Genomic DNA, 25,164 nt, shown 5'->3' with positions numbered 1-25,164 from the left:
GGATTTTCGTACGTCTAAGTACCCATTGAACGGTTCGTTTAGCTTTATATATTGTTCCAGGTGGGCGTTGTATTGGTTTTTCGGAAGTCTTAGACCAGTAAGAGAAAAATTTAAATGGTTGGGAAAGGCCATGGGATGTAGAAATATATTTTATCACATTTTATTTCCTTGTAAAAACAGGTAAATCAATAGGGATTTTCGTACGGACAAGTGCCCAGTGAACGGTTCGTTTAGCTTTATATATTGTTCCGGGTGGGCGTTGTATTGGTTTTTCCGAAGTGTTAGACCTGTAAGAGAAAAATTTAAATGGTTGTGAAAGGCCATGGGATGTAGAAATATTTTTTTCACATTTTACTTCCTTGTAAAAACAGGTAAATCAATAGGGATTTTCGTACGCATATGTACCCAGTGAACGGTTCGTTTAGCTTTATATATTGTTCCGGGTGGGCGTTGTATTGGTTTTTCGGAAGTGTTAGACCTGTAAGAGAAAAATTTAAATGGTTGGGAAAGGCCATGGGATGTAGAAATATTTTTTTCACATTTTATTTCCTTGCAAAAACAGGTAAATCAATAGGGATTTTCGTACGTGTAAGTACCCAGTGAACGGTTCGTTTAGCTTTATATATTGTTCTGGGAGGGCGTTGTATTGGTTTTTCGGAAGTGTTAGACCTGTAAGAGAAAAATTTAAATGGCTGGGAAAGGCCATGGGATGTAGAAATATTTTTTTCACATTTTATTTCCTTGTAAAAACAGGTAAATCAATAGGGATTTTCGGACGGATAAGTACCCAGTGAACGGTTCTTTTAGCTTTATATATTGTTCCGGTTGGGCGTTGTATTGGTTCTTCGGAAGTGTTAGACCTGTAAGAGAAAAATTTAAATGGCTGGGAAAGGCCATGGGATGTAGAAATATTTTTTTACTTTTTATTTCCTTGTAAAAACAGGTAAATCAATAGGGATTTTCGTACGTCTAAGTACCCATTGAACGGTTCGTTTAGCTTTATATATTGTTCCAGGTGGGCGTTGTATTGGTTTTTCGGAAGTCTTAGACCAGTAAGAGAAAAATTTAAATGGTTGGGAAAGGACATGGGATGTAGAAATATTTTTTTCACATTTTATTTCCTTGTAAAAACAGGTAAATCAATAGGGATTTTCGTACGGATAAGTGCCCAGTGAACGGTTCGTTTAGCTTTATATATTGTTCCAGGTGGGCATTGTATTGGTTTTTCCGAAGTGTTAGACCTGTAAGAGAAAAATTTAAATGGTTGGGAAAGGCCATGGGATGTAGAAATATTTTTTTCACATTTTATTTCCTTGTAAAAACAGGTAAATCAATAGGGATTTTCGTACGTATAAGTACCCAGTGAACGGTTCGTTTAGCTTTATATATTGTTCCGGGTGGGCGTTGTATTGGTTTTTCGGAAGTGTTAGACCTGTAAGAGAAAAATTTAAATGGTTGGGAAAGGCCATGGGATGTAGAAATATTTTTTTCACATTTTATTTCCTTACAAAAACAGGTAAATCAATAGGGATTTTCGTACGTGTAAGTACCCAGTGAACGGTTCGTTTAGCTTTATATATTGTTCTGGGAGGGCGTTGTATTGGTTTTTCGGAAGTGTTAGACCTGTAAGAGAAAAATTTAAATGGCTGGGAAAGGCCATGGGATGTAGAAATATTTTTTTCACATTTTATTTCCTTGTAAAAACAGGTAAATCAATAGGGATTTTCGGACGGATAAGTACCCAGTGAACGGTTCTTTTAGCTTTATATATTGTTCCGGTTGGGTGTTGTATTGGTTCTTCGGAAGTGTTAGACCTGTAAGAGAAAAATTTAAATGGCTGGGAAAGGCCATGGGATGTAGAAATATTTTTTTACTTTTTATTTCCATGTAAAAACAGGTAAATCAATAGGGATTTTCGTACGTCTAAGTACCCATTGAACGGTTCGTTTAGCTTTATATATTGTTCCAGGTGGGCGTTGTATTGGTTTTTCGGAAGTCTTAGACCAGTAAGAGAAAAATTTAAATGGTTGGGAAAGGCCATGGGATGTAGAAATATATTTTATCACATTTTATTTCCTTGTAAAAACAGGTAAATCAATAGGGATTTTCGTACGGACAAGTGCCCAGTGAACGGTTCGTTTAGCTTTATATATTGTTCCGGGTGGGCGTTGTATTGGTTTTTCCGAAGTGTTAGACCTGTAAGAGAAAAATTTAAATGGTTGTGAAAGGCCATGGGATGTAGAAATATTTTTTTCACATTTTACTTCCTTGTAAAAACAGGTAAATCAATAGGGATTTTCGTACGCATATGTACCCAGTGAACGGTTCGTTTAGCTTTATATATTGTTCCGGGTGGGCGTTGTATTGGTTTTTCGGAAGTGTTAGACCTGTAAGAGAAAAATTTAAATGGTTGGGAAAGGCCATGGGATGTAGAAATATTTTTTTCACATTTTATTTCCTTGCAAAAACAGGTAAATCAATAGGGATTTTCGTACGTGTAAGTACCCAGTGAACGGTTCTTTTAGCTTTATATATTGTTCCGGTTGGGTGTTGTATTGGTTCTTCGGAAGTGTTAGACCTGTAAGAGAAAAATTTAAATGGCTGGGAAAGGCCATGGGATGTAGAAATATTTTTTTACTTTTTATTTCCATGTAAAAACAGGTAAATCAATAGGGATTTTCGTACGTCTAAGTACCCATTGAACGGTTCATTTAGCTTTATATATTGTTCCAGGTGGGCGTTGTATTGGTTTTTCGGAAGTCTTAGACCAGTAAGAGAAAAATTTAAATGGTTGGGAAAGGCCATGGGATGTAGAAATATATTTTATCACATTTTATTTCCTTGTAAAAACAGGTAAATCAATAGGGATTTTCGTACGCATATGTACCCAGTGAACGGTTCGTTTAGCTTTATATATTGTTCCGGGTGGGCGTTGTATTGGTTTTTCGGAAGTGTTAGACCTGTAAGAGAAAAATTTAAATGGTTGGGAAAGGCCATGGGATGTAGAAATATTTTTTTCACATTTTATTTCCTTGCAAAAACAGGTAAATCAATAGGGATTTTCGTACGTGTAAGTACCCAGTGAACGGTTCGTTTAGTTTTATATATTGTTCTGGGAGGGCGTTGTATTGGTTTTTCGGAAGTGTTAGACCTGTAAGAGAAAAATTTAAATGGCTGGGAAAGGCCATGGGATGTAGAAATATTTTTTTCAGATTTTATTTCCTTGTAAAAACAGGTAAATCAATAGGGATTTTCGTACGGATAAGTACCCAGTGAACGGTTCTTTTAGCTTTATATATTGTTCCGGTTGGGCGTTGTATTGGTTCTTCGGAAGTGTTAGACCTGTAAGAGAAAAATTTAAATGGCTGGGAAAGGCCATGGGATGTAGAAATATTTTTTCATTTTTTATTTCCTTGTAAAAACAGGTAAATCAATAGGGATTTTCGTACGTCTAAGTACCCATTGAACGGTTCGTTTAGCTTTATATATTGTTCCGGGTGGGCGTTGTATTGGTTTTTCGGAAGTGTTAGACCTGTAAGTGAAAAATTTAAATGGTTGGGAAAGGCCATGGGATGTAGAAATATTTTTTTCACATTTTATTTCCTTGTAAAAACAGGTAAATCAATAGGGATTTTCGTACGTGTAAGTACCCAGTGAACTGTTCGTTTATCTTTATATATTGTTCTGGGAGGGCGTTGTATTGGTTCTTCGGAAGTGTTAGACCTGTAAGAGAAAAATTTAAATGGTTGGGAAAGGCCATGGGATGTAGAAATATTTTTTTCACATTTTACTTCCTTGTAAAAACAGGTAAATCAATAGGGATTTTCGTACGCATATGTACCCAGTGAACGGTTCGTTTAGCTTTATATATTGTTCCGGGTGGGCGTTGTATTGGTTTTTCGGAAGTGTTAGACCTGTAAGAGAAAAATTTAAATGGTTGGGAAAGGCCATGGGATGTAGAAATATTTTTTTCACATTTTATTTCCTTGCAAAAACAGGTAAATCAATAGGGATTTTCGTACGTGTAAGTACCCAGTGAACAGTTCATTTAGCTTTATATATTGTTCTGGGAGGGCGTTGTATTGGTTTTTCGGAAGTGTTAGACCTGTAAGAGAAAAATTTAAATGGCTGGGAAAGGCCATGGGATGTAGAAATATTTTTTCATTTTTTATTTCCTTGTAAAAACAGGTAAATCAATAGGGATTTTCGTACGTCTAAGTACCCATTGAACGGTTCGTTTAGCTTTATATATTGTTCCGGGTGGGCGTTGTATTGGTTTTTCGGAAGTCTTAGACCAGTAAGAGAAAAATTTAAATGGTTGGGAAAGGCCATGGGATGTAGAAATATTTTTTATCACATTTTATTTCCTTGTAAAAACAGGTAAATCAATAGGGATTTTCGTATGGATAAGTGCCCAGTGAACGGTTCGTTTAGCTTTATATATTGTTCCGGGTGGGCGTTGTATTGGTTTTTCCGAAGTGTTAGACCTGTAAGAGAAAAATTTAAATGGTTGGGAAAGGCCATGGGATGTAGAAATATTTTTTTCACATTTTATTTCCTTGCAAAAACAGGTAAATCAATAGGGATTTTCGTACGTGTAAGTACCCAGTGAACGGTTCGTTTAGCTTTATATATTGTTCTGGGAGGGCGTTGTATTGGTTTTTCGGAAGTGTTAGACCTGTAAGAGAAAAATTTAAATGGCTGGGAATGGCCATGGGATGTAGAAATATTTTTTTCAGATTTTATTTCCTTGTAAAAACAGGTAAATCAATAGGGATTTTCGTACGGATAAGTACCCAGTGAACGGTTCTTTTAGCTTTATATATTGTTCCGGTTGGGCGTTGTATTGGTTCTTCGGAAGTGTTAGACCTGTAAGAGAAAAATTTAAATGGCTGGGAAAGGCCATGGGATGTAGAAATATTTTTTCATTTTTTATTTCCTTGTAAAAACAGGTAAATCAATAGGGATTTTCGTACGTCTAAGTACCCATTGAACGGTTCGTTTAGCTTTATATATTGTTCCGGGTGGGCGTTGTATTGGTTTTTCGGAAGTGTTAGACCTGTAAGTGAAAAATTTAAATGGTTGGGAAAGGCCATGGGATGTAGAAATATTTTTTTCACATTTTATTTCCTTGTAAAAACAGGTAAATCAATAGGGATTTTCGTACGGATAAGTGCCCAGTGAACGGTTCGTTTAGCTTTATATATTCTTCCGGGTGGGCATTGTATTGCTTTTTCGGAAGTGTTAGACATGTAAGACAAAAATTTAAATGGTTGGGAAAGGCCATGGGATGTAGAAATATTTTTTCACATTTTATTTCCTTGTAAAAACAGGTAAATCAATAGGGATTTTCGTACGGATAAGTGCCCAGTGAACGGTTCGTTTAGCTTTATATATTGTTCCGGGTGGGCGTTGTATTGGTTTTTTGGAAGTGTTAGACCTGTAAGAGAAAAATTTAAAAGGTTGGGAAAGGCCATGGGATGTAGAAATATTTTTTTTCACATTTTATTTCCTTGTAAAAACAGGTAAATCAATAGTGATTTTCGTACGGATAAGTGCCCAGTGAACGGTTCGTTTAGCTTTATATATTGTTCCGGGTGGGCGTTGTATTGGTTTTTCGGAAGTGTTAGACCTGTAAGAAACAAATTTAAATGGTTGGGAAAGGCCATGGGATGTAGAAATATTTTTTTCACATTTTATTTCCTTGTAAAAACAGGTAAATCAATAGGGATTTTCGTACGTGTAAGTACCCAGTGAACTGTTCGTTTATCGTTATATATTGTTCTGGGAGGGCGTTGTATTGGTTTTTCGGAAGTGTTAGACCTCTAAGAGAAAAATTTAAATGGTTGGGAAAGGCCATGGGATGTAGAAATATTTTTTTCACATTTTATTTCCTTGTAAAAACAGGTAAATCAAAAGGGATTTTCGTACGGATAAGTGCCCAGTGAACGGTTCGTTTAGCTTTATATATTGTTCCGGGTGGGCGTTGTATTGGTTTTTCCGAAGTGTTAGACCTGTAAGAGAAAAATTTAAATGGTTGGGAAAGGCCATGGGGTGTAGAAATATTTTTTTCACATTTTATTTCCTTGTAAAAACAGGTAAATCAATAGGGATTTTCGTACGTATAAGTACCCAGTGAACGGTTCGTTTAGCTTTATATATTGTTCCGGGTGGGCGTTGTATTGGTTTTTCGGAAGTGTTAGACCTGTAAGTGAAAAATTTAAATGGTTGGGAATGGCCATGGGATGTAGAAATATTTTTTTCACATTTTATTTCCTTGTAAAAACAGGTAAATCAATAGGGATTTTCGTACGTGTAAGTACCCAGTGAACGGTTCGTTTAGCTTTATATATTGTTCCGGGTGGGCGTTGTATTGGTTTTTCGGAAGTGTTAGACATGTAAGACAAAAATTTAAATGGTTGGGAAAGGCCATGGGATGTAGAAATATTTTTTTCACATTTTATTTCCTTGTAAAAACAGGTAAATCAATAGGGATTTTCGTACGGATAAGTGCCCAGTGAACGGTTCGTTTAGCTTTATATATTGTTCCGGGTGGGCATTGTATTGGTTTTTCCGAAGTGTTAGACCTGTAAGAGAAAAATTTAAATGGTTGGGAAAGGCCATGGGATGTAGAAATATTTTTTTCACATTTTATTTCCTTGTAAAAACAGGTAAATCAATAGGGATTTTCGTACGTATAAGTACCCAGTGAACGGTTCGTTTAGCTTTATATATTGTTCCGGGTGGGCGTTGTATTGGTTTATCGGAAGTGTTAGACCTGTAAGAGAAAAATTTAAATGGTTGGGAAAGGCCATGGGATGTAGAAATATTTTTTTCACATTTTATTTCCTTGTAAAAATAGGTAAATCAATAGGGATTTTCGTACGTGTAAGTACCCAGTGAACGGTTCGTTTAGCTTTATATATTGTTCTGGGAGGGCGTTGTATTGGTTTTTCGGAAGTGTTAGACCTGTAAGAGAAAAATTTAAATGGCTGGGAAAGGCCATGGGATGTAGAAATATTTTTTTCACATTTTATTTCCTTGTAAAAACAGGTAAATCAATAGGGATTTTCGTACCGATAAGTGCCCAGTGAACGGTTCGTTTAGCTTTATATATTGTTCCGGGTGGGCGTTGTATTGGTTTTTCCGAAGTGTTAGACCTGTAAGAGAAAAATTTAAATGGTTGGGAAAGGCCATGGGATGTAGAAATATTTTTTTCACATTTTACTTCCTTGTAAAAACAGGTAAATCAATAGGGATTTTCGTACGCATAAGTACCCAGTGAACGGTTCGTTTAGCTTTATATATTGTTCCGGGTGGGCGTTGTATTGGTTTTTCGGAAGTGTTAGACCTGTAAGAGAAAAATTTAAATGGCTGGGAAAGGCCATGGGATGTAGAAATATTTTTTCACTTTTTATTTCCTTGTAAAAACAGGTAAATCAATAGGGATTTTCGTACGTCTAAGTACCCATTGAACGGTTCGTTTAGCTTTATATATTTTTCCAGGTGGGCGTTGTATTGGTTTTTCGGAAGTCTTAGACCAGTAAGAGAAAAATTTAAATGTTTGGGAAAGGCCATGGGATGTAGAAATATTTTTTATCACATTTTATTTCCTTGTAAAAACAGGTAAATCAATAGGGATTTTCGTATGGATAAGTGCCCAGTGAACGGTTCGTTTAGCTTTATATATTGTTCCGGGTGGGCGTTGTATTGGTTTTTCGGAAGTGTTAGACCTGTAAGTGAAAAATTTAAATGGTTGGGAATGGCCATGGGATGTAGAAATATTTTTTTCACATTTTATTTCCTTGTAAAAACAGGTAAATCAATAGGGATTTTCGTACGTGTAAGTACCCAGTGAACGGTTCGTTTAGCTTTATATATTGTTCCGGGTGGGCGTTGTATTGGTTTTTCGGAAGTGTTAGACATGTAAGACAAAAATTTAAATGGTTGGGAAAGGCCATGGGATGTAGAAATATTTTTTTCACATTTTATTTCCTTGTAAAAACAGGTAAATCAATAGGGATTTCAGTACGGATAAGTGCCCAGTGAACGGTTCGTTTAGCTTTATATATTGTTCCGGGTGGGCATTGTATTGGTTTATCGGAAGTGTTAGACCTGTAAGAGAAAAATTTAAATGGCTGGGAACGGCCATGGGATGTAGAAATATTTTTTTCACATTTTATTTCCTTGTAAAAACAGGTAAATCAATAGGGATTTTCGTACGGATAAGTGCCCAGTGAACGGTTCGTTTAGCTTTATATATTGTTCCGGGTGGGCGTTGTATTGGTTTTTCCGAAGTGTTAGACCTGTAAGAGAAAAATTTAAATGGCTGGGAAAGGCCATGGGATGTAGAAATATTTTTTCACTTTTTATTTCCTTGTAAAAACAGGTAAATCAATAGGGATTTTCGTACGTCTAAGTACCCATTGAACGGTTCGTTTAGCTTTATATATTGTTCCGGGTGGGCGTTGTATTGGTTTTTCGGAAGTCTTAGACCAGTAAGAGAAAAATTTAAATGGTTGGGAAAGGCCATGGGATGTAGAAATATTTTTTTCACATTTTATTTCCTTGTAAAAACAGTTAAATCAATAGGGATTTTCGTACGGATAAGTGCCCAGTGAACGGTTCGTTTAGCTTTATATATTGTTCCGGGTGGGCGTTGTATTGGTTTTTCCGAAGTGTTAGACCTGTAAGAGAAAAATTTAAATGGTTGGGAAAGGCCATGGGATGTAGAAATATTTTTTTCACATTTTACTTCCTTGTAAAAACAGGTAAATCAATAGGGATTTTCGTACGTATAAGTACCCAGTGAACGGTTCGTTTAGCTTTATATATTGTTCCGGGTGGGCGTTGTATTGGTTTTTCGGAAGTGTTAGACCTGTAAGTGAAAAATTTAAATGGTTGGGAATGGCCATGGGATGTAGAAATATTTTTTTCACATTTTATTTCCTTGTAAAAACAGGTAAATCAATAGGGATTTTCGTACGTGTAAGTACCCAGTGAACGGTTCGTTTAGCTTTATATATTGTTCCAGGTGGGCGTTGTATTGGTTTTTCGGAAGTGTTAGACATGTAAGACAAAAATTTAAATGGTTGGGAAAGGCCATGGGATGTAGAAATATTTTTTTCACATTTTATTTCCTTGTAAAAACAGGTAAATCAATAGGGATTTTCATACGGATAAGTGCCCAGTGAACGGTTCGTTTAGCTTTATATATTGTTCCGGGTGGGCATTGTATTGGTTTTTCCGAAGTGTTAGACCTGTAAGAGAAAAATTTAAATGGTTGGGAAAGGCCATGGGATGTAGAAATATTTTTTTCACATTTTATTTCCTTGTAAAAACAGGTAAATCAATAGGGATTTTCGTACGTATAAGTACCCAGTGAACGGTTCGTTTAGCTTTATATATTGTTCCGGGTGGGCGTTGTATTGGTTTATCGGAAGTGTTAGACCTGTAAGAGAAAAATTTAAATGGTTGGGAAAGGCCATGGGATGTAGAAATATTTTTTTCACATTTTATTTCCTTGTAAAAATAGGTAAATCAATAGGGATTTTCGTACGTGTAAGTACCCAGTGAACGGTTCGTTTAGCTTTATATATTGTTCTGGGAGGGCGTTGTATTGGTTTTTCGGAAGTGTTAGACCTGTAAGAGAAAAATTTAAATGGCTGGGAAAGGCCATGGGATGTAGAAATATTTTTTTCACATTTTATTTCCTTGTAAAAACAGGTAAATCAATAGGGATTTTCGTACGGATAAGTGCCCAGTGAACGGTTCGTTTAGCTTTATATATTGTTCCGGGTGGGCGTTGTATTGGTTTTTCCGAAGTGTTAGACCTGTAAGAGAAAAATTTAAATGGTTGGGAAAGGCCATGGGATGTAGAAATATTTTTTTCACATTTTACTTCCTTGTAAAAACAGGTAAATCAATAGGGATTTTCGTACGCATAAGTACCCAGTGAACGGTTCGTTTAGCTTTATATATTGTTCCGGGTGGGCGTTGTATTGGTTTTTCGGAAGTGTTAGACCTGTAAGAGAAAAATTTAAATGGCTGGGAAAGGCCATGGGATGTAGAAATATTTTTTCATTTTTATTTCCTTGTAAAAACAGGTAAATCAATAGGGATTTTCGTACGTCTAAGTACCCATTGAACGGTTCGTTTAGCTTTATATATTGTTCCAGGTGGGCGTTGTATTGGTTTTTCGGAAGTCTTAGACCAGTAAGAGAAAAATTTAAATGTTTGGGAAAGGCCATGGGATGTAGAAATATTTTTTATCACATTTTATTTCCTTGTAAAAACAGGTAAATCAATAGGGATTTTCGTATGGATAAGTGCCCAGTGAACGGTTCGTTTAGCTTTATATATTGTTCCGGGTGGGCGTTGTATTGGTTTTTCGGAAGTGTTAGACCTGTAAGTGAAAAATTTAAATGGTTGGGAATGGCCATGGGATGTAGAAATATTTTTTTCACATTTTATTTCCTTGTAAAAACAGGTAAATCAATAGGGATTTTCGTACGTGTAAGTACCCAGTGAACGGTTCGTTTAGCTTTATATATTGTTCCGGGTGGGCGTTGTATTGGTTTTTCGGAAGTGTTAGACATGTAAGACAAAAATTTAAATGGTTGGGAAAGGCCATGGGATGTAGAAATATTTTTTTCACATTTTATTTCCTTGTAAAAACAGGTAAATCAATAGGGATTTCAGTACGGATAAGTGCCCAGTGAACGGTTCGTTTAGCTTTATATATTGTTCCGGGTGGGCATTGTATTGGTTTATCGGAAGTGTTAGACCTGTAAGAGAAAAATTTAAATGGCTGGGAAAGGCCATGGGATGTAGAAATATTTTTTTCACATTTTATTTCCTTGTAAAAACAGGTAAATCAATAGGGATTTTCGTACGGATAAGTGCCCAGTGAACGGTTCGTTTAGCTTTATATATTGTTCCGGGTGGGCGTTGTATTGGTTTTTCCGAAGTGTTAGACCTGTAAGAGAAAAATTTAAATGGCTGGGAAAGGCCATGGGATGTAGAAATATTTTTTCACTTTTTATTTCCTTGTAAAAACAGGTAAATCAATAGGGATTTTCGTACGTCTAAGTACCCATTGAACGGTTCGTTTAGCTTTATATATTGTTCCGGGTGGGCGTTGTATTGGTTTTTCGGAAGTCTTAGACCAGTAAGAGAAAAATTTAAATGGTTGGGAAAGGCCATGGGATGTAGAAATATTTTTTTCACATTTTATTTCCTTGTAAAAACAGTTAAATCAATAGGGATTTTCGTACGGATAAGTGCCCAGTGAACGGTTCGTTTAGCTTTATATATTGTTCCGGGTGGGCGTTGTATTGGTTTTTCCGAAGTGTTAGACCTGTAAGAGAAAAATTTAAATGGTTGGGAAAGGCCATGGGATGTAGAAATATTTTTTTCACATTTTACTTCCTTGTAAAAACAGGTAAATCAATAGGGATTTTCGTACGTATAAGTACCCAGTGAACGGTTCGTTTAGCTTTATATATTGTTCCGGGTGGGCGTTGTATTGGTTTTTCGGAAGTGTTAGACCTGTAAGTGAAAAATTTAAATGGTTGGGAATGGCCATGGGATGTAGAAATATTTTTTTCACATTTTATTTCCTTGTAAAAACAGGTAAATCAATAGGGATTTTCGTACGTGTAAGTACCCAGTGAACGGTTCGTTTAGCTTTATATATTGTTCCAGGTGGGCGTTGTATTGGTTTTTCGGAAGTGTTAGACATGTAAGACAAAAATTTAAATGGTTGGGAAAGGCCATGGGATGTAGAAATATTTTTTTCACATTTTATTTCCTTGTAAAAACAGGTAAATCAATAGGGATTTTCGTACGGATAAGTGCCCAGTGAACGGTTCGTTTAGCTTTATATATTGTTCCGGGTGGGCATTGTATTGGTTTTTCCGAAGTGTTAGACCTGTAAGAGAAAAATTTAAATGGTTGGGAAAGGCCATGGGATGTAGAAATATTTTTTTCACATTTTATTTCCTTGTAAAAACAGGTAAATCAATAGGGATTTTCGTACGTATAAGTACCCAGTGAACGGTTCGTTTAGCTTTATATATTGTTCCGGGTGGGCGTTGTATTGGTTTATCGGAAGTGTTAGACCTGTAAGAGAAAAATTTAAATGGTTGGGAAAGGCCATGGGATGTAGAAATATTTTTTTCACATTTTATTTCCTTGTAAAAATAGGTAAATCAATAGGGATTTTCGTACGTGTAAGTACCCAGTGAACGGTTCGTTTAGCTTTATATATTGTTCTGGGAGGGCGTTGTATTGGTTTTTCGGAAGTGTTAGACCTGTAAGAGAAAAATTTAAATGGCTGGGAAAGGCCATGGGATGTAGAAATATTTTTTTCACATTTTATTTCCTTGTAAAAACAGGTAAATCAATAGGGATTTTCGTACGGATAAGTGCCCAGTGAACGGTTCGTTTAGCTTTATATATTGTTCCGGGTGGGCGTTGTATTGGTTTTTCCGAAGTGTTAGACCTGTAAGAGAAAAATTTAAATGGTTGGGAAAGGCCATGGGATGTAGAAATATTTTTTTCACATTTTACTTCCTTGTAAAAACAGGTAAATCAATAGGGATTTTCGTACGCATAAGTACCCAGTGAACGGTTCGTTTAGCTTTATATATTGTTCCAGGTGGGCGTTGTATTGGTTTTTCGGAAGTGTTAGACCTGTAAGAGAAAAATTTAAATGGCTGGGAAAGGCCATGGGATGTAGAAATATTTTTTCACTTTTTATTTCCTTGTAAAAACAGGTAAATCAATAGGGATTTTCGTACGTCTAAGTACCCATTGAACGGTTCGTTTAGCTTTATATATTGTTCCAGGTGGGCGTTGTATTGGTTTTTCGGAAGTCTTAGACCAGTAAGAGAAAAATTTAAATGGTTGGGAAAGGCCATGGGATGTAGAAATATTTTTTATCACATTTTATTTCCTTGTAAAAACAGGTAAATCAATAGGGATTTTCGTATGGATAAGTGCCCAGTGAACGGTTCGTTTAGCTTTATATATTGTTCCGGGTGGGCGTTGTATTGGTTTTTCCGAAGTGTTAGACCTGTAAGAGAAAAATTTAAATGGTTGGGAAAGGCAATGGGATGTAGAAATATTTTTTTCACATTTTACTTCCTTGTAAAAACAGGTAAATCAATAGGGATTTTCGTACGTATAAGTACCCAGTGAACGGTTCGTTTAGCTTTATATATTGTTCCGGGTGGGCATTGTATTGGTTTTTCGGAAGTTTTAGACCTGTAAGTGAAAAATTTAAATGGTTGGGAATGGCCATGGGATGTAGAAATATTTTTTTCACATTTTATTTCCTTGTAAAAACAGGTAAATCAATAGGGATTTTCGTACGTGTAAGTACCCAGTGAACGGTTCGTTTAGCTTTATATATTGTTCCGGGTGGGCGTTGTATTGCTCTTTCGGAAGTGTTAGACATGTAAGACAAAAATTTAAATGGTTGGGAAAGGCCATGAGATGTAGAAATATTTTTTTCACATTTTATTTCCTTGTAAAAACAGGTTAATCAATAGGGATTTTCGTACGGATAAGTGCCCAGTGAACGGTTCGTTTAGCTTTATATATTGTTCCGGGTGGGCGTTGTATTGGTTTTTCCGAAGTGTTAGACCTGTAAGAGAAAAATTTAAATGGTTGGGAAAGGCCATGGGATGTAGAAATATTTTTTTCACATTTTATTTCCTTGTAAAAACAGGTAAATCAATAGGGATTTTCGTACGTGTAAGTACCCAGTGAACGGTTCGTTTAGCTTTATGTATTGTTCTGGGAGGGCGTTGTATTGGTTTTTCGGAAGTGTTAGACCTGTAAGAGAAAAATTTAAATGGCTGGGAAAGACCATGGGATGTAGAAATATTTTTTTCACATTTTATTTCCTTGTAAAAACAGGTAAATCAATAGGGATTTTCGTACGGATAAGTGCCCAGTGAACGGTTCGTTTAGCTTTATATATTGTTCCGGGTGGGCGTTGTATTGGTTTTTCCGAAGTGTTAGACCTGTAAGAGAAAAATTTAAATGGTTGGGAAAGGCCATGGGATGTAGAAATATTTTTTTCACATTTTACTTCCTTGTAAAAACAGGTAAATCAATAGGGATTTTCGTACGCATAAGTACCCAGTGAACGGTTCGTTTAGCTTTATATATTGTTCCGGGTGGGCGTTGTATTGGTTTTTCGGAAGTGTTAGACCTGTAAGAGAAAAATTTAAATGGCTGGGAAAGGCCATGGGATGTAGAAATATTTTTTCACATTTTATTTCCTTGTAAAAACAGGTAAATCAATAGGGATTTTCGTACGTGTAAGTACCCAGTGAACTGTTCGTTTATCGTTATATATTGTTCTGGGAGGGCGTTGTATTGGTTTTTCGGAATTGTTAGACCTCTAAGAGAAAAATTTAAATGGTTGGGAAAGGCCATGGGATGTAGAAATATTTTTTTCACATTTTATTTCCTTGTAAAAACAGGTAAATCAAAAGGGATTTTCGTACGGATAAGTGCCCAGTGAACGGTTCGTTTAGCTTTATATATTGTTCTGGGTGGGCGTTGTATTGGTTTTTCCGAAGTGTTAGACCTGTAAGAGAAAAATTTAAATGGTTGGGAAAGGCCATGGGGTGTAGAAATATTTTTTCACATTTTATTTCCTTGTAAAAACAGGTAAATCAATAGGGATTTTCGTACGTGTAAGTACCCAGTGAACTGTTCGTTTATCGTTATATATTGTTCTGGGAGGGCGTTGTATTGGTTTTTCGGAATTGTTAGACCTCTAAGAGAAAAATTTAAATGGTTGGGAAAGGCCATTGGATGTAGAAATATTTTTTTCACATTTTATTTCCTTGTAAAAACAGGTAAATCAAAAGGGATTTTCGTACGGATAAGTGCCCAGTGAACGGTTCGTTTAGCTTTATATATTGTTCTGGGTGGGCGTTGTATTGGTTTTTCCGAAGTGTTAGACCTGTAAGAGAAAAATTTAAATGGTTGGGAAAGGCCATGGGGTGTAGAAATATTTTTTTCACATTTTATTTCCTTGTAAAAACAGGTAAATCAATAGGGATTTTCGTACGTATAAGTACCCAGTGAACGGTTCGTTTAGCTTTATATATTGTTCCGTGTGGGCGTTGTATTGGTTTTTCGGAAGTGTTAGACCTGTAAGAGAAATATTTAAATGGTTGGGAAAGGCCATGGGATGTAGAAATATTTTTTTCACATTTTATTTCCTTGTAAAAACAGGTAAATCAATAGGGATTTTCGTATGGATAAGTGCCCAGTGAACGGTTCGTTTAGCTTTATATATTGTTCCGGGTGGGCGTTGTATTGGTTTTTCCGAAGTGTTAGACCTGTAAGAGAAAAATTTATATGGTTGGGAAAGGCCATGGGATGTAGAAATATTTTTTTCACATTTTATTTCCTTGTAAAAACAGGTAAATCAATAGGGATTTTCGTACGTATAAGTACCCAGTGAACGGTTCGTTTAGCTTTATATATTGTTCCGGGTGGGTGTTGTATTGGTTGTTCGGAAGTGTTAGACCTGTAAGAGAAAAATTTAAATGGTTGGGAAAGGCCATGGGATGTAGAAATATTTTTTTCATATTTTATTTCCTTGTAAAAACAGGTAAATCAATAGGGATTTTCGTACGGATAAGTGCCCAGTGAACGGTTCGTTTAGCTTTATATATTGTTCCGGGTGGGCGTTGTATTGGTTTTTCGGAAGTGTTAGACCTCTAAGAGAAAAATTTAAATGGTTGGGAAAGGCCATGGGATGTAGAAATATTTTTTTCACATTTTATTTCCTTGTAAAAACAGGTAAATCAATAGGGATTTTCGTACTTGAAACTACCCAGTGAACGGTTCGTTTAGCTTTATATATTGTTCCGTGTGGGCGTTGTATTGGTTTTTCGGAAGTGTTAGACCTGTAAGAGAAATATTTAAATGGTTGGGAAAGGCCATGGGATGTAGAAATATTTTTTTCACATTTTATTTCCTTGTAAAAACAGGTAAATCAATAGGGATTTTCGTACTTGAAACTACCCAGTGAACGGTTCGTTTAGCTTTATATATTGTTCCGTGTGGGCGTTGTATTGGTTTTTCGGAAGTGTTAGACCTGTAAGAGAAATATTTAAATGGTTGGGAAAGGCCATGGGATGTAGAAATATTTTTTTCACATTTTATTTCCTTGTAAAAACAGGTAAATCAATAGGGATTTTCGTACGTATAAGTACCCAGTGAACGGTTCGTTTAGCTTTATATATTGTTCCGGGTGGGTGTTGTATTGGTTTTTCGGAAGTGTTAGACCTGTAAGAGAAAAATTTAAATGGTTGGGAAAGGCCATGGGATGTAGAAATATTTTTTTCATATTTTATTTCCTTGTAAAAACAGGTAAATCAATAGGGATTTTCGTACGGATAAGTGCCCAGTGAACGGTTCGTTTAGCTTTATATATTGTTCCGGGTGGGCGTTGTATTGGTTTTTCGGAAGTGTTAGACCTCTAAGAGAAAAATTTAAATGGTTGGGAAAGGCCATGGGATGTAGAAATATTTTTTTCACATTTTATTTCCGTGTAAAAACAGGTAAATCAATAGGGATTTTCGTACGGATAAGTGCCCAGTGAATGGTTCGTTTAGCTTTATATATTGTTCCGGGTGGGCGTTGTATTGGTTTTTCGGAAGTGTTAGACCTGTAAGAGAAAAATGTAAATGCTTGGGAAAGGCCATGGGATGTAGAAATATTTTTTTCACATTTTATTTCCTTGTAAAAACAGGTAAATCAATAGGGATTTTCGTACTTGAAACTACCCAGTGAACGGTTCGTTTAGCTTTATATATTGTTCCGTGTGGGCGTTGTATTGGTTTTTCGGAAGTGTTAGACCTGTAAGAGAAATATTTAAATGGTTGGGAAAGGCCATGGGATGTAGAAATATTTTTTTCACATTTTATTTCCTTGTAAAAACAGGTAAATCAATAGGGATTTTCGTATGGATAAGTGCCCAGTGAACGGTTCGTTTAGCTTTATATATTGTTCCGGGTGGGCGTTGTATTGGTTTTTCCGAAGTGTTAGACCTGTAAGAGAAAAATTTATATGGTTGGGAAAGGCCATGGGATGTAGAAATATTTTTTTCACATTTTATTTCCTTGTAAAAACAGGTAAATCAATAGGGATTTTCGTACGTATAAGTACCCAGTGAACGGTTCGTTTAGCTTTATATATTGTTCCGGGTGGGTGTTGTATTGGTTGTTCGGAAGTGTTAGACCTGTAAGAGAAAAATTTAAATGGTTGGGAAAGGCCATGGGATGTAGAAATATTTTTTTCATATTTTATTTCCTTGTAAAAACAGGTAAATCAATAGGGATTTTCGTACGGATAAGTGCCCAGTGAACGGTTCGTTTAGCTTTATATATTGTTCCGGGTGGGCGTTGTATTGGTTTTTCGGAAGTGTTAGACCTCTAAGAGAAAAATTTAAATGGTTGGGAAAGGCCATGGGATGTAGAAATATTTTTTTCACATTTTATTTCCTTGTAAAAACAGGTAAATCAATAGGGATTTTTGTACTTGAAACTACCCAGTGAACGGTTCGTTTAGCTTTATATATTGTTCCGTGTGGGCGTTGTATTGGTTTTTCGGAAGTGTTAGACCTGTAAGAGAAATATTTAAATGGTTGGGAAAGGCCATGGGATGTAGAAATATTTTTTTCACATTTTATTTCCTTGTAAAAACAGGTAAATCAATAGGGATTTTCGTACGGATAACTGCCCAGTGAACGGTTCGTTTAGCTTTATATATTGTTCCGGGTGGGTGTTGTATTGGTTTTTCCGAAGTGTTAGACCTGTAAGAGAAAAATTTATATGGTTGGGAAAGGCCATGGGATGTAGAAATATTTTTTTCACATTTTATTTCCTTGTAAAAACAGGTAAATCAATAGTGATTTTCGTACGTATAAGTACCCAGTGAACGGTTCGTTTAGCTTTATATATTGTTCCGGGTGGGTGTTGTATTGGTTTTTCGGAAGTGTTAGACCTGTAAGAGAAAAATTTAAATGGTTGGGAAAGGCCATGGGATGTAGAAATATTTTTTTCATATTTTATTTCCTTGTAAAAACAGGTAAATCAATAGGGATTTTCGTACGGATAAGTGCCCAGTGAACGGTTCGTTTAGCTTTATATATTGTTCCGGGTGGGCGTTGTATTGGTTTTTCGGAAGTGTTAGACCTGTAAGAGAAAAATGTAAATGGTTGGGAAAGGCCATGGGATGTAGAAATATTTTTTTCACATTTTATTTCCGTGTAAAAACAGGTAAATCAATACGGATTTTCGTACTTGAAACTACCCAGTGAACGGTTCGTTTAGCTTTATATATTGTTCCGTGTGGGCGTTGTATTGGTTTTTCGGAAGTGTTAGACCTGTAAGAGAAATATTTAAATGGTTGGGAAAGGCCATGGGATGTAGAAATATTTTTTTCACATTTTATTTCCTTGTAAAAACAGGTAAATCAATAGGGATTTTCGTACGTATAAGTACCCAGTGAACGGTTCGTTTAGCTTTATATATTGTTCCGGGTGGGTGTTGTATTGGTTTTTCAGAAGTGTTAGACCTGTAAGAGAAAAATTTAAATGGTTGGGAAAGGCCATGGGATGTAGAAATATTTTTTTCACATTTTATTTCCGTGTAAAAACAGGTAAATCAATTGGGATTTTCGTACGGATAAGTGCCCAGTGAACGGTTCGTTTAGCTTTATATATTGTTCCGGGTGGGCGTTGTATTGGTTTTTCCGAAGTGTTAGACCTGTAAGAGAAAAATTTAAATGGTTGGGAAAGGCCATGGGATGTAGAAATATTTTTTTCACATTTTATTTCCTTGTAAAAACAGGTAAATCAATTGGGATTTTCGTACGTATAAGTACCCAGTGAACGGTTCGTTTAGCTTTATATATTGTTCCGGGTGGGCGTTGTATTGGTTTTTCGGAAGTGTTAGACATGTAAGACAAAAATTTAAATGGTTAGGAAAGGCCATGGGATGTAGAAATATTTTTTTCATATTTTATTTCCTTGTAAAAACAGGTAAATCAATAGGGATTTTCGTACGGATAAGTGCCCAGTGAACGGTTCGTTTAGCTTTATATATTGTTCCGGGTGGGCGTTGTATTGGTTTTTCGGAAGTGTTAGACCTCTAAGAGAAAAATTTAAATGGTTGGGAAAGGCCATGGGATGTAGAAATATTTTTTTCACATTTTATTTCCTTGTAAAAACAGGTAAATCAATAGGGATTTTCGTACTTGAAACTACCCAGTGAACGGTTCGTTTAGCTTTATATATTGTTCCGTGTGGGCGTTGTATTGGTTTTTCGGAAGTGTTAGACCTGTAAGAGAAATATTTAAATGGTTGGGAAAGGCCATGGGATGTAGAAATATTTTTTTCACATTTTATTTCCTTGTAAAAACAGGTAAATCAATAGGGATTTTCGTACGGATAAGTGCCCAGTGAACGGTTCGTTTAGCTTTATATATTGTTCCGGGTGGGTGTTGTATTGGTTTTTCCGAAGTGTTAGACCTGTAAGAGAAAAATTTATATGGTTGGGAAAGGCCATGGGATGTAGAAATATTTTTTTCACATTTTATTTCCTTGTAAAAACAGGTAAATCAATAGGGATTTTCGTACGTGTAACTACCCAGTGAACGGTTCGTTTAGCTTTATATATTGTTCCGGGTGTGCGTTGTATTGGTTTTTCAGAAGTGTTAGACCTGTAAGAGAAAAATTTAAATGGTTAGGAAAGGCCATGGGATGTAGAAATATTTTTTTCACATTTTATTTCCTTGTAAAAACAGGTAAATCAATAGGGATTTTCGTACGGATAAGTGCCCAGTGAACGGTTCGTTTAGCATTATATATTGTTCCGGGTGGGCGTTGTATTGGTTTTTCCGAAGTGTTAGACCTGTAAGAGAAAAATTTTAATGGTTGGGAAAGGCCATGGGATGTAGAAATATTTTTTTCACATTTTATTTCCTTGTAAAAACAGGTAAATCAATAGGGATTTTCGTACGTATAAGTGCCCAGTGAACGGTTCGTTTAGCTTTATATATTGTTCCGGGTGGGCGTTGTATTGGTTTTTCGGAAGTGTTAGACCTGTACGAGAAAAATTTAAATGGTTGGGAATGGCCATGGGATGTAGAAATATTTTTTTCACATTTTATTTCCTTGTAAAAAGAGGTAAATCAATAGGGATTTTCGTACGTGTAAGTACCCTGTGAACGGTTCGTTTAGCTGTATATATTGTTCCGGGTTGGCGTTGTATTGGTTTTTCGGAAGTGTTAGACAGGTAAGAGAAAATTTTAAATGGTTGGGAAAGGCCATGGGATGTAGAAATATTTTTTTCACATTTTATTTCCTTGTAAAAACAGGTAAATCAATAGGGATTTTCGTACTTGAAACTACCCAGTGAACGGTTCGTTTAGCTTTATATATTGTTCCGGGTGGGCGTTGTATTGGTTTTTCGGAAGTGTTAGACATGTAAGACAAAAATTTAAATGGTTAGGAAAGGCCATGGGATGTAGAAATATTTTTTTCACATTTTATTTCCTTGTAAAAACAGGTAAATCAATAGGGATTTTCGTACGGATAAGTGCCCAGTGAACGGTTCGTTTAGCTTTATATATTGTTCCGGGTGGGCGTTGTATTGGTTTTTCCGAAGTGTTAGACCTGTAAGAGAAAAATTTATATGGTTGGGAAAGGCCATGGGATGTAGAAATATTTTTTTCACATTTTATTTCCTTGTAAAAACAGGTAAATCAATAGGGATTTTCGTACGTGTAACTACCCAGTGAACGGTTCGTTTAGCTTTATATATTGTTCCGGGTGTGCGTTGTATTGGTTTTTCAGAAGTGTTAGACCTGTAAGAGAAAAATTTAAATGGTTGGGAAAGGCCATGGGATGTAGAAATATTTTTTTCACATTTTATTTCCTTGTAAAAACAGGTAAATCAATAGGGATTTTCGTACTTGAAACTACCCAGTGAACGGTTCGTTTAGCTTTATATATTGTTCCGTGTGGGCGTTGTATTGGTTTTTCGGAAGTGTTAGACCTGTAAGAGAAATATTTAAATGGTTGGGAAAGGCCATGGGATGTAGAAATATTTTTTTCACATTTTATTTCCTTGTAAAAACAGGTAAATCAATAGGGATTTTCGTACGGATAAGTGCCCAGTGAACGGTTCGTTTAGCTTTATATATTGTTCCGGGTGGGTGTTGTATTGGTTTTTCCGAAGTGTTAGACCTGTAAGAGAAAAATTTATATGGTTGGGAAAGGCCATGGGATGTAGAAATATTTTTTTCACATTTTATTTCCTTGTAAAAACAGGTAAATCAATAGGGATTTTCGTACGTGTAACTACCCAGTGAACGGTTCGTTTAGCTTTATATATTGTTCCGGGTGTGCGTTGTATTGGTTTTTCAGAAGTGTTAGACCTGTAAGAGAAAAATTTATATGGTTAGGAAAGGCCATGGGATGTAGAAATATTTTTTTCACATTTTATTTCCTTGTAAAAACAGGTAAATCAATAGGGATTTTCGTACGGATAAGTGCCCAGTGAACGGTTCGTTTAGCATTATATATTGTTCCGGGTGGGCGTTGTATTGGTTTTTCCGAAGTGTTAGACCTGTAAGAGAAAAATTTTAATGGTTGGGAAAGGCCATGGGATGTAGAAATATTTTTTTCACATTTTATTTCCTTGTAAAAACAGGTAAATCAATAGGGATTTTCGTACGTATAAGTGCCCAGTGAACGGTTCGTTTAGCTTTATATATTGTTCCGGGTGGGCGTTGTATTGGTTTTTCGGAAGTGTTAGACCTGTACGAGAAAAATTTAAATGGTTGGGAATGGCCATGGGATGTAGAAATATTTTTTTCACATTTTATTTCCTTGTAAAAAGAGGTAAATCAATAGGGATTTTCGTACGTGTAAGTACCCTGTGAACGGTTCGTTTAGCTGTATATATTGTTCCGGGTTGGCGTTGTATTGGTTTTTCGGAAGTGTTAGACAGGTAAGAGAAAATTTTAAATGGTTGGGAAAGGCCATGGGATGTAGAAATATTTTTTTCACATTTTATTTCATTGTAAAAACAGGTAAATCAATAGGGATTTTCGTACTTGAAACTACCCAGTGAACGGTTCGTTTAGCTTTATATATTGTTCCGGGTGGGCGTTGTATTGGTTTTTCGGAAGTGTTAGACATGTAAGACAAAAATTTAAATGGTTAGGAAAGGCCATGGGATGTAGAAATATTTTTTTCACATTTTATTTCCTTGTAAAAACAGGTAAATCAATAGGGATTTTCGTACGGATAAGTGCCCAGTGAACGGTTCGTTTAGCTTTATATATTGTTCCGGGTGGGCGTTGTATTGGTTTTTCCGAAGTGTTAGACCTGTAAGAGAAAAATTTATATGGTTGGGAAAGGCCATGGGATGTAGAAATATTTTTTTCACATTTTATTTCCTTGTAAAAACAGGTAAATCAATAGGGATTTTCGTACGTGTAACTACCCAGTGAACGGTTCGTTTAGCTTTATATATTGTTCCGGGTGTGCGTTGTATTGGTTTTTCAGAAGTGTTAGACCTGTAAGAGAAAAATTTAAATGGTTGGGAAAGGCCATGGGATGTAGAAATATTTTTTTCACATTTTATTTCCTTGTAAAAACAGGTAAATCAATAGGGATTTTCGTACGGATAAGTGCCCAGTAAACGGTTCGTTTAGCTTTATATATTGTTCCGGGTGGGCGTTGTATTGGTTTTTCGGAAGTGTTAGACCTCTAAGAGAAAAATTTAAATGGTTGGGAAAGGCCATGGGATGTAGAAATATTTTTTTCACATTTTATTTCCGTGTAAAAACAGGTAAATCAATAGGGATTTTCGTACGGATAAGTGCCCAGTGAACAGTTCGTTTAGCTTTATATATTGTTCCGGGTGGGCGTTGTATTGGTTTTTCGGAAGTGTTAGACCTGTAAGAGAAAAATGTAAATGGTTGGGAAAGGCCATGGGATGTAGAAATATTTTTTTCACATTTTATTTCCTTGTAAAAAGAGGTAAATCAATAGGGATTTTCGTACGTGTAAGTACCCTGTGAACGGTTCGTTTAGCTGTATATATTGTTCCGGGTTGGCGTTGTATTGGTTTTTCGGAAGTGTTTGACAGGTAAGAGAAAAATTTAAATGGTTGGGAAAGGCCATGGGATGTAGAAATATTTTTTTCACATTTTATTTCCTTGTAAAAACAGGTAAATCAATAGGGATTTTCGTACTTGAAACTACCCAGTGAACGGTTCGTTTAGCTTTATATATTGTTCCGGGTGGGCGTTGTATTGGTTTTTCGGAAGTGTTAGACCTGTAAGAGAAAAATTTAAATGGTTGGGAAAGGCCATGGGATGTAGAAATATTTTTTTCACATTTACTTCCTTGTAAAAACAGGTAAATCAATAGGGTTTTTCATACGGATAATTACCCAGTGAACGGTTCGTTTAGCTTTATATATTGTTCCTGGTGGGCGTTGTATTGGTTTTTCGGAAGTGTTAGACCTGTAAGAGAAAAATTTAAATGGTTGGGAAAGGCCATGGGATGTAGAAATTTTTTTTTTCACATTTACTTCCTTGTAAAAACAGGTAAATCAATAGGGTTTTTCGTACGGATAAGTACCCAGTGAACGGTTCGTTTAGCTTTATATATTGTTCCGGGTGGGCGTTGTATTGTTTTTTCAGAAGTGTTAGACCTGTAAGAGAAAAATTTAAATGGTTGGGAAAGGCCATGGGATGTAGAAATATTTTTTTCACATTTTACTTCCTTGTAAAAACAGGAAAATCAATAGGGATTTTCGTACGGATAAGTACCCAGTGAACCGTGCGTTTAGCTTTATATATTGTTCCGGGTGGGCGTTGTATTGGTTTTTCGGAAGTGTTAGACCTGTAAGAGAAAAATTTAAATGGTTGGGAAAGGCCATGGGATGTAGAAATATTTTTTTCACATTTACTTCCATGTAAAAACAGGAAAATCAATAGGGTTTTTCGTACGGATAAGTACCCAGTGAACGGTTCGTTTATCTTTATATATTGTTCCGGGTTGGCGTTGTATTGGTTTTTCGGAAGTGTTAGACCTGTAAGAGAAAAATTTAAATGGTTGGGAAAGGCCATGGGATGTAGAAATATTTTTTTCACATTTACTTCCTTGTAAAAACAGGAAAATCAATAGGGTTTTTCGTACGGATAAGTACCCAGTGAACGGTTCGTTTAGCTTTATATATTGTTCCTGGTGGGTGTTGTATTGGTTTTTCGGAAATGTTAGACCTGTAAGAGAAAAATTTAAATGGTTGGGAAAGGCCATGGGATGTAGAAATATTTTTTTCACATTTTACTTCCTTGTAAAAACAGGAAAATCAATAGGGATTTTCGTACGGATAAGTACCCTGTGAACCGTTCGTTTAGCTTTATATATTGTTCCGGGTGGGCGTTGTATTGGTTTTTCAGAAGTGTTAGACCTGTAAGAGAAAAATTGAAATGGTTGGGAAAGGCCATGGGATGTAGAAATATTTTTTTCACATTTTACTTCCTTGTAAAAACAGGAAAATCAATAGGGATTTTTGTACGGATAAGTACCCAGTGAACAGTTCGTTTAGCTTCATATATTGTTCCGGGTGGGCATTGTTTTGGTTTTTCGGAAGTGTTAGACCTGTAAGAGAAAAATTTAAATGGTTGGGAAAGGCCATGGGATGTAGAAATATTTTTTCACATTTTATTTCCTGGTAAAAACAGGTAAATCAATAGTGATTTTCGTACGGATAAGTACCTAGTGAACGGTTCATTTAGCTTTATATATTTTTCCGGGTGGGAGTTGTATTGGTTTTTCAGAAGTGTTAGACCTGTAAGAGAAAAATTTAAATGGTTGGGAAAGGCCATGGGATGTAGAAATATTTTTTTCACATTTTACTTCCTTGTAAAAACAGGAAAATCGATAGGGATTTTCGTACGGATATGTACCCAGTGAACGGTTCGTTTATCTTTATATATTGTTCCGGGTTGGCGTTGTATTGGTTTTTCGGAAGTGTTAGACCTGTAAGAGAAAAATTTAAATGGTTGGGAAAGGCCATGGGATGTAGAAATATTTTTTTC

This window comes from Paroedura picta, chromosome 4 (genome assembly GCF_049243985.1).
Source record: "Paroedura picta isolate Pp20150507F chromosome 4, Ppicta_v3.0, whole genome shotgun sequence".
NCBI classification, from domain to species: domain Eukaryota; kingdom Metazoa; phylum Chordata; class Lepidosauria; order Squamata; family Gekkonidae; genus Paroedura; species Paroedura picta.
Note: the sequence above shows the minus strand (reverse complement) of the source record.